The sequence below is a fragment of the Oryctolagus cuniculus genome, chromosome 7 (assembly GCF_964237555.1).
Source record: "Oryctolagus cuniculus chromosome 7, mOryCun1.1, whole genome shotgun sequence".
Classification (NCBI taxonomy): domain Eukaryota; kingdom Metazoa; phylum Chordata; class Mammalia; order Lagomorpha; family Leporidae; genus Oryctolagus; species Oryctolagus cuniculus.
The window spans coordinates 157,362,281-157,372,727 of record NC_091438.1 but is presented as its reverse complement, the minus strand read 5'-3'; the positions used below and the strand labels follow the sequence as shown (position 1 = coordinate 157,372,727).

Here is a 10,447-nt window from a genome sequence, read left to right as displayed (position 1 = left end):
GTCCTGGCTGTGCGTCCCTGGCATCACCCATCAAGCAGCAAGGAAGGTGGTGATGGGAGCGCGGCCGCAGGCACAAGTCACGCACACCCATCTTATGCCGCTCCCTCTCCTCCCAGCGCTTTCCCTCGGACTAGGTCTGTGCATCTCAGCAAACCGCCCTGTGAAGCAGGCAGCACTGTCGTTGTCCCCATTTGACAGATAAGGACACAGAGGCCCAGCAGCTGGACGGCTTCTCCAGGGACGAAGCGGCCGAGCCAGGGTGTGAGCCCAGCCCCTCAGCCCCTCCACTGCAGGGCTGGGCACGGGGCACCAGGAACAGGTGCCCACCCGGAGCAGCCCGGCCGGTCCTCTCCCCCAGGAAGCCTCGGCTGCCGCCCTCGCCTGCTGCCGGCTGAGGCTGCCGTCTTGTGAAGCCAGAACCGCAGCAAGATTCTCCTATTAATTTATTGGTATTGCTAATTAAACATCATATTCGCAAATGTAAATTTCCTAATGGCCTCCCTTCCATTTCCGTAGTTTCCTAAAAGAGCCTTCTTGTTTCGCTGGCAGTGGAAGCCAATTACTTCTCACTCTACGGGGGCTGCGGCTGGCGCGGGGGTCACCAGGTGTGGGGGGGTCGGGGGCCAGGCCCTGGCCGGGGGCCTTTCCAGACCACGGGGGAGCGCAGGGGTGATGGGGCAGGCCCAGCCCGAGCCATTGGGTGTCAGCTGCCCTGTCTCAGATGTGCCCTCTGCCCCCAGCGTGGCTGCTGGCCTGGGCCTGGAGCTGTTTGCAAGGCTGTGTGAGGGAGGCGGGGGATGAGGGGGGGGACGGTCCAGCCCAGTCCTCGTGTGAAAAATGGGTTTGCGAAGGCACAGGGGGAGGAAGCGACTCGCCCTGGCTCCCAGAGCCCCCCGCTGGGGGTCTGACGTGCTCCGGCCCCTCCCCCACAACAGGTACATGCAGGAGCCAAGTCCCCCAGACAGGTGCCTGCAGGAGCCAAGTGATTGCAGGACCTGGCTCCGTATCACGGTGACCTTTAACCCCCGACTTATCCCACAGAGGTGTTTAAGTCCCACACGCAGCCGGTTCTCCACGCCTCTGGGCCTCAGTCTCCTCACCTATAAATGGGTCAATAGTCTGTCCAACCCAGGACGTGTGAGTGTGGTTACGCCTGAGCCCCACCTGCTTCCACCACAGGGGCACAGGCTCTGGGCAGTCCTAGGCCAGGCTGCCAGGTGGCCCCTGGGAGGCCGGGAGCAGGTTAGGCCACCAGGCCTGTTGGCTTGACCTTATCTTTGCTATAATGGCCCTCGGTGACTCAGCACGGTACCAGGACGTCACATGCGTCCTCTCTGAAGCCTCGGGAGTCCACGATGTGCCTGGCCTGGGTGCCCCGGCCGACGGCCCCTCTGACCCCAGAGTCTGGGCTGGCAGCCACTCTGTCTTCCCTGAGCATCACCACGATGGGTAAGAACACACAGTGGGCCGGAGACTCCCTGCTCTGTGGCTCCCTGGTGGCCGACCGTGACCTTGTCCCCCTGCACAGCGGGGATGCCAGGCCTGGTCTGAGACAGGTCAGAGAGCACTGGGGGCCTCTGCTGGCCAGCGACACCAGCGTGCGCCCCGAGGTCGGCATGCCCCCCACACCCCCAGCCCAGCACAGCCCTGGAGGTTAGGGCAAGGGACGGGACGTGCAAGGGGCGCTGAGTCCCTGGGCCAGGGCCTCAGCGAGGACCCGGTGCCCTTGTGCCAGTGCCTCTGGGAGAAGCTGGCAGTGTGGCAGGCAGGGAGGGGCCGTGAAGGCACCGCCCAGTGCCAGGGAGCGTCGGAGCCAGCTGCCCTCCACAGCCCACGCTGCGTGCGTCCGTGCCTTCGGGGGCCGTGGGTAATGGGAGTGTCTCGTTGCTGCTTGGGAATCTCCATTAGGCAAAGCTCTTGTTTATTATTCATGGTAACGACTCAGTTCCCATCGTGTCCTGGGCTTCCCCGGTGCTGGGGTGGAGCCGCGAGACGGAGCACCTGTGTGGAGACCGAGTGGGGCTCCAGGCACCCTGCTGAGCCCCGGGTGCTGCCCAGATTTTCTAAAATTGTTTTTCTGTTGTGGCAAAATATGTAGAACATGAAACTTACCAGTTATGTAGAACATGAAACTTACCAGTGTAGGGGCCAGCGCGTGGTGCGGTGGGTTAAGCCACTACCTGTAATCAGAGCAGCAGTGCAAGTCCTGGCTGCTCCACTTCCGATCCAGCTCCCTGCTAATGTGCTGGGGCCCCTGCACCCATGTGGGACACCCAGATGGAGCTCCTGGCTCCTGGCTTCGGCCTGGCCCAGCCCGGGCCATTGCAGCCATTTGGGAGAGTGATGGAAGAGTTCTCTCTCTCTCTCTCTCTCTCTCTCTCTCAAATAAATAAATCCTTAAAAACTCAGCAGTGTAACCATTTCAGAGCAGTCAGTGGCATCAAGTTCACGATGCTTGGCAGCCATCTGGTTCCAGAACATTCTCATCACCCCAAAAGGACACCTCAAGCCCACGAAGCAGTCACACCCCAGCTTCCCAGCCCCGAGCCCCCAGCCACCCCTGCCCTGCGCCTGACTCTGGAGCCGCTCTCCTGGGCCTTTCACAGCCGTGGACTCAGACACCCTGCACCCTGCACCTGCGCCCTGTGGCCTGCGGCTCTCCCACCGAGGCTGCCAGTGGCCAGGTTCACCTGTGGGGGCCGTGCGTCTGTGTGTCGTCTCCTGCTGCAGCTGAAGGCTTCCTCGGCCTAGACTGACCCGATGTTGTGTATCCAGACCCCCTGTGAATAGCACTGGTATCACATTGACTTTCTACATTTTTATTTATTTATTTGCAGAGAGAGAGAGAGAAGAGAGTATGTGTGTGTCAAAGAGAGCTCCTCTCAGCTGGTTCACTTCCTAAATGCCCAGGTGGAAACCAGGAGCCTGGAACTCCATCTGGGTCTTCCCTGTGGGCGGCAGGGACCCAAGCACCTGCGCTGTCACCTGCTGCCTCCCAGGGGTGCGTTAGCAGGACACTGGCATTGGGAGCAGAGCTGGGACTTGAGCCCATGCCCTCCGACATAGTCTAGGACCCTAAGGACCAGGGTGCTCTCACTGGGCAGGTGGGCTCCCCCAGACCCTGCCCTGGGGGCCCCGTGCTGAGCTGCAGACAGCTGGGGGGTGGGGTGGGGCTGAGGATCACTTCTCAGACCCCTGACCCTGCTCCTAGGATGGGTGCTGAGACTGCTGGAGGGCCCTTGTCACGTGGCTGTCGTGGAGTCAGGCAGATGCAGGGGCACAGGCCACAGACACAGGCCCTCAGAGTTAAGGCTTTTGTGCTGTCCAGTTCCAGGGCCACCCGGCTGCATTTTTAAGATGGGGAAACGGAAGCCAGGGAAAAGAGGTGACCTCCTCATCAGCGTCGCCATCACCAGTGCCCTCCCGGCTGCCACGGATGGGCCGGGCATGCCAGTGTCCTCAGCATGCGTTCCCTTACGCTGTGCACTGCCGTCACCCCCACTGAACGGAGGACAATGTGAGGGCTCGGAAGTGAAGCCATCACACAAGACCCGGGAGAGGGATGGACATTCTCAGATGTCTCCCAAAGGAACCAGACGTCTTGCAGCTGCACCTGCGCCGCCGTGGCGAGTGACAGCTGTCCTCCAGGTGGGCACGGAACCATCCTCTCCCATCTCTCCTGCCCCCAGCCCAGCCCCAAGCCAGAGGGGAGGGGGCGTGGCCAGGGCAGGAGCACAGACGTGGGTACAGCCCCAACTCTGCTTCTTCTCACCTCAGTGTGTCCATGGGGGGAGGGGTCTCCCTGACACCCTGCCTACGGCTGCCTGAAGAGTTACAGGAGTTGAGGTGCCTTCGGGGCAGGTATGGAGCTGGGCACACGGTGAGTGTTCCAAGTGTGCAGTCCCAACAGGCACCCGGAGCCTCCATCGTGGGTGACGGAGCTCGGTGGCCGCGGGCGGGCGATCAGGGACCCGCCGCGGGGAAGGCGCGGTGCTCACCGTCTCCCTGGGATAATCAGAGAAGACACCACCTTAATTCCACCTCCATCAGACCTCCGCCGGAAGACACGACCCTTTCACCTCATCAATATTCAGGCGCTTAACAAAAAAAGCTATAACTAGGGAAGTCAGAAATAATGGAATGCAGTATTGATTATTTTATGGTGCGATTAGGGGTAATTACATCTCTCAAATTTTATTTTAATGTGACTTTCTACTACTTTTAGCCATTAAAAATTATCCCAAACAGCCCCATGTAATGGAACACACAAGCCTTCCATTTCAATGTGAAATACTTTTTTCTGCTAAAGTGTGACCTCAATATATTTGAAAACATAAATTACGCTATGTATAAACCATAAAAAATGAATGATGAATTTAATTCTGGTGAAGCGCGAGGGAACGAGGAAGCAGGTGGGCGGTGTCGCTGTTTACCCAGGGCGGAGGGGACGGTGGGAAGCGGGGGGTGGGGGTGGGGTGGGGGTGGCCGCTGCCAGATCTCCCGGGGCGCAGGCCATAGGGCTCAGAGCTGCATCGGACACACACCCCAGGACCCCTGCTGGCCTCGAGGGGGCTCCCAGCAGCAGCCGCTTGCGCTGCGGCCCCCCTCTTCCGAGGACGGGCCTGGTGCAGGGGCCGGTCTGGTGTGTGCCCCCGGGCCTCGCTCCGCCTGACTGAGAGGAGCGTGCTCCGGTCGCTGATACGCTGTTGCTCCACTTCCCTGGTTCCGTTTCACAGAGGAGCAAACTCCCTGGAAGGGACCGGCCAGTCAGTGCAGCAGTGCTGGGATGGCTGCAAACCCACGAGCTTCCGGGAGTCAGAGAGAAGGGGTTAGGGCAGGTGCTTGGGCTACAGGTTAGATGCTGCCCGGGACACCTGCCCCATAGAAGACTGCCTCTGTGGTTTCCCGTGACTGCTCTTGGCTTTGCCCTTGAAGTCCACGTTCCGCCCAGACCCCAGACTCGTCCCGTTTAGGGATCAGCTGGTCACTGTCATTCCTCTGCTCACTGTCCTCCTACACCACCTGTGTCTCTCAGGGAGGAAGTTCAAGTCCATCCACTAGAGCTCAAAAAATGGTCGCCCAGGGTGGTGCCGTGGGTAAAGCCGCCACCAGTGACGCTGGCCTCCCATACGGGCACTGATTCATGTCCTAGCAGCTCCACTTCAGCTCAAGCTCCCTGCTAACGCTCCTGGGAAAGCAGCGGAGGTTGGCCCAAGTGTTTGGGCCCCTGCAACCTATGTAGGAGACCTGGATGGAGCTCCTGGCTCCTGGCTTCAGCCTGGCCCAGCCCCAGCTGTTGTGGCCATTTGAGGAGTGAACCAGTGGATGGAAGACCTCTCTCTCTCTCTCTCTCTCTCTCTCTCTCTTTACCTTTCAAGTAAATTTTAAAATAAAAGATTTGATTAAGACACCATTTGGGAAGCCTACATCCGTATTAGAATGCTCCTGGTTCTAGCTCTGTTCTCTCCATTGACTGTGTGTGCACCCGCGTGGTGCCTGGCGTGTGTGAGGCAGTCATAAATGTCTGATGGCTAAATGAATAAATATGCCGCCTCCCCCGCAATGGACAGCCATTTAGCCACCATCAGTTACTGAGTTCTACTTATTTGAAATGTCACTTTAACTAGAGCCAGCGCTGTGGCGAAGCAGGTTAATGCCCTGGCCTGAAGTGCCGACATCCCATATGGGTGCTGGTTCGAGACCTGGCTGCTTTACTTCCTGTGCAGCTCTCTGCTGTGGCTTGGGAAAGCAGTAGAAGATGGCCCAAGTCCTGGGGCCCCTGCACCCGCATGGGAGACCTGGAAAAATCTCCTGGCTCCTGGCTTCGGATCGGCACAGCTCCAGCCTTTGCAGTCAATTGGGGCGTGAACCATCAGATGGAAGACCTCTCTCTCTCTTTGCCTCTCCTCTCTCTGTGTAACTCTTTCTAGTAAAATAAATAAATGTTAAAAAAAATAAAAAGAAATGTCACCTTGACCGTAAATTCCACATGGATGTGTCCCTGTACCTTGGGTTGGTCTAATCTTGCACCATCTAAACTTCCATGGCTCTCCGGTCTGTTCCCCAAATGCAGGCTTTTTTCCTTATCATTTCATTTTCATACGAACTAGACAAGAGGACCATCATGCTGATAAACACGTATGTTGGGAATTTCATTGACATTGTGTTGGATTTGTTAGTTAACTAAAGAACGGGGTTTTATTTCAGTATGGTCATCATATCCAAAATAGATCTCTCCGCTTCTCTCTCAATATACGAACATTCGAGGGGCGCACTTTGACAGCCTTGGGCGGGAAAAGCAAGACACAATCCAGGAGCCAAGGAGAAGGGGTTAGGATCTGTTCCCAGCATCAACGCCGGATACTTCTACGAGACACAGGGCCAGTCACGAGAAAGGCTCGCCTCTAGGTTCTACGAAAACGGCAGAGAATGGACTAAAGATGTAGGCAGATACTCCACAGCAAACACATGCAAATGGCCAACAGTCATGCGAAGAAGCAGCTCGCTCAGGAGTAATGAAGTCGGTGGAAATGAAACTCTGGGTTACCTGGAGCACAGTTGCATCCGGCATCGCGCAGGGGAAGGTGCGCTTGAATTATTATTTGGGAGAACAATTTGTTTCTGTCTATTGAGATGAAAAATCCAGCCCCAGAATTGCACTTCTAGGTCTCTCTTTCCCAAAAGACCCTTCTGGTGCATAAAGATGGAGGTGTAAGGGTGCGTAAGAATTAGCTTTTCTTTTTGTAATCAAAAAGGCCAACAACATCCAAGAGTCAGAGATTGGATGAGCAGAGCCCAGCCCCCAGTACAGCCTTGAGTGGCGACTTGAAGTAGTGAGCTGGTTCTGCACACGCATCACGGAAGGGCCCCAACGCATACCGGCAGCCTCAGAGAAGCACGTCTGACAGTAAGTGTGGTACGACGCCATCTATAGAAAAGGCAAGTTAATATTGGGAAAAAGGCAAAGGATTTGAATAGACATTTCTCCAAAGAAGGTATTCAGATGTCCAGGAAACACACGGGAAAATGCTCAGCCTATTCACCAGGGGGGAATGCAAATCAAAACCAGAGTAAGGGGCCAGTGCTGTGGTGCAGCGGGTTAAAGCCCTGGCCTGCAGTGCTGGCATCCCATATGGGCGCTGGTTCAAGTCCCAACTGCTCCACTTCCGATCCAGCTCTCTGCTATGGCCTGGGAAAGCAGTAGAAGATGGCCCAAGTCCTTGGTCCCTGCACCCACGTGGGAGACCCAGAAGAAGCTCCTGGCTCCTGGCTTTGGATCAGCTCAGCTCTGGCCGTTGCGGTCATTTGGGGAGCAAACCAGTGGATAGAAGGCCTCTCTCTCTGCCTCTGCCTCTGCCTCTCTGGTTCTGATTTTCAAATAAGTAAATAAATCTTAAACAAACAACAACAACAACAACAAAAAAAAAACAGTACAAGGCCACTACTTACCCACTAAGATGGCTAACATCAAAGACAGTAGCAGCAGGTGTTGGTGGAGACGTGGAGAAACGGGAACCCTCACAAATTGCAAAATCAGGCTGGGAGCTCCTCAAGTGTTAAACCCAAGAGAAATGACAACGCATGTCTTCATGCCAGCTGACACATGAACGTTCGGAACAGCATTAGCGTCCACACACACAACCCAAGCGCCCACCAAGCGACAAATGGGTAAGGGAAATGTGATGTTTGGAGTCCCGGCTGCTCCACTTCCCATCCAGCTCCCTGCTAATGCGCCCGGCAAAGCAGTGGAAGATGATCCAAGACTTGGGCCCCTGCACCTGGAGGAAGACCTGGGTGCAGAGACCTGGAAGAAGCTCCTGGCTCCTGGCTTCAGATCAGCCCAGCTGGGGCCGTTGCAGTTATCCGGGGAGTGAACCAGCAGATGGAAGATCTCTCTGTCTGTCTCTCTTTCTCCCTCTATAACTGTCTTTCAAATAAAGAAGTCTTTTTAAAAAATAAAAGAATCATTGAATTATACACTTTAAGTAGGTGACTTCTATGGTATGTAAATTATATCCCAACAAAGCTATCTCACTTAGTCCCAGTCTTGGGGGTGCAATCTCGCTTACGATCCAAACACCCCCTGATCGTCTCCCTTAAAATCCCTGGTGGACAAGCGCTAACGCACGGAGACCAACCAGGATCAGCAGACCTGATTTTTTCCTTTGCTGCAGGCTGCGACACAGCTCAGTTCTGCAGATCTTGCCTTTATTTAAAATTGTAATATTTTCTTCCCAAAATTTTAGTTTTTTTTAAAGAATTTTTGAGAGGCAGAGAAAGACAGCACTCCCATCCGCTGTTTCGAGCTCCCCAAGAGCCCCGGATACCTGGCCCAGGGCTAAGCTGGGGGCCCAAACTCTACCCAGGGTCCTGCCCAAGGACCCAAGCACTTGGGCCATCACCTGCGGCCGCCCAGGGTGCGCACGCGCAGGAAGCTGAGCAGCCCAGGTACTCCGAGTTTGGGGCTGCAGGGCGTCCCAAGCTGAGTCTTAGCCAGGTCACACGCCGGCCCCTCATTTTTTTAATACTACATTAAAGCATTACCTATCTTGATTTATGGGAAGGAAGAGCCCAAATTCTGCCCTGGAGCGCGTCACCCACACCCCTGGTGACCCCGGTTGTCCTTGTCCCTGAAGGCGCCCCAGGACTCCCAGGTCCCACGGAGGCAGAGGCGCGGGAGCCACAGCCTCTTGCCCGCCCTGCTGAGCGGCGCTCCGGGGACACCCAGACTGGGTGCGGGGACCCCAAACCACAAAGGGGCAGAAGAGCGGAGGGGCGGAGGGCAGCGGGGACCCCCGCCCTGTACCCAGCCCGCCCCTGGCGCAGGAGGCTCGGGAGGCCCCGGCGCGGCCGTCGGCGGCGCCCGCGGGCGGGGACGCACGGGGCGGGGCGGGGCGGGGGTCCCGGCCGCCCGCCGCCTGATGCGTATCGATCGGCGCCCGGGGTCGGCACGGGGGCACCAGCTGCCGGCGGGCGGGGCGACCGCACATTAGCGCGGCCGGGGACCACTCCCCGGAACACGGGCCGGGCAGCCCATTAGCCGCCCCCGGCCGCCCAGGCGACCCCCGCGCGCGCGGGGCGGGGCTGGCTCCGCCGCGGCGGGCCGGGGGCAGGTGGGCTGCGGGCCCCTCCGAAGCCCTGGCTCGCCCGGGGCCCGCTCCAGCGGGTTCCCTCCGTGTTGCACGCGCTGTGCCCGCGCGCCGAGGCTAGCCCTACTGAACCCCGCTCCTGCTGTGGCTTCCGCGGCGCCCTGGCCTCCCTTTCCTTCCTCTGGGCTTCCCCCACCGACTCCCGAGCCGCCCCCGTGCTCAGTCCCTGAGCCTTTCCGGGACTGCTCCCCGCCTCCTGCCTGCCTGGGGTCCCGGCCCTGCGTGGAGGGCGGCCAGCACACCTGTAATGAGAGACTCACCAGGAGAGGCGGCCAGGAGGCGGCCCCTGGACAGGGGTCCTGACTGCCCTCTTCTCCTTGGAAAGTGTTGTACAAGGCTGGGGGTGGGGGGGTGAGGGACAGCTGGGGGAGTGGACAAGTGGTTTAACCTCTCTGGGCGGAACCCCGCCTTCCTCACCTCCCAGGCTGCTCCTCTCTGTCTGCTCTGCACCATCCTCTTCCTCGCCCCCGCCCCCCCCCTTCTCCATGTCCATGGGATCTCTTTTTTTTTTTTTTTTTTTTTTGACAGAGTGGACAGTGAGAGAGAGAGACAGAGAGAAAGGTCTTCCTTTTCCATTGGTTCACCCCCCAATGGTTGCTGCAGCTGGCGCGCTGTGGCCAGTGCACCGCGCTGATCCGATGGCAGGAGCCAGGTGCTTCTCCTGGTCTCCCATGCGGGTGCAGGGCCCAAGGACCTGGGCCATCCTCCACTGCACTCCTGGGCCACAGCAGAGAGCTGGACTGGAAAAGGAGCAACCGGGACAGAATCCGGTTCCCCAACCAGGACTAGAACCTGGTGTGCCGGCACTGCAGGTGGAGGATTAGCCTATTGAGCTGCGGCGCCGGCCCCATGGGATCTTTAAACACCGAGTGTACACTGACAGTTCCCAAATTTCTGCCTGTCGCTTGAACCTCTTCCCGGAGCCCCGTGCCTGTCAGCACATCTGCTCCTGGCCACCTTCACCTGCACTTGGCCACAGCTGCCTTCGGCTCAAACAGCCCCGTGTACCCTGGAGAGGGGGACTTCCTTAGGCAGAAAGAGCTGCTTGGAAACCATGGTGCCTTGGATTATTCCGTCCGAGCGTGGGCAGCGCGGCCAGCAGAACGCGGGCGCCCCGGCCAGCTCCTGGCAGGGCGGGTGCCCCGGGTGGGCCCTGGGCAGAGGAGGGGCGGGGAGCACTGGCGGGGTTTTAATGAGCAGCTCTCAGCTTGACCTCCTCCGAGTGGCACTTTCGAAGGTCGTACTTCCCGTGAAGACTGTGGCCAGACCACACACAGCCGCCCAGGAGGCTGCCAGAG

General features: G+C 58.2%; 1 long non-coding RNA gene across 1 annotated transcript; it reads right to left on the bottom strand.

Annotated features, from left to right (window-relative positions):
* Positions 1-6,171: 6,171 nt before the first annotated feature.
* On the bottom strand, positions 6,172-8,235 carry LOC138850330 (uncharacterized). Its single transcript, XR_011390048.1, has 2 exons — positions 7,450-8,235; positions 6,172-6,928 (listed from the first exon to the last, which is right to left on the bottom strand). It is a non-coding gene; the product is annotated as an uncharacterized lncRNA (long non-coding RNA).
* Positions 8,236-10,447: the final 2,212 nt, after the last annotated feature.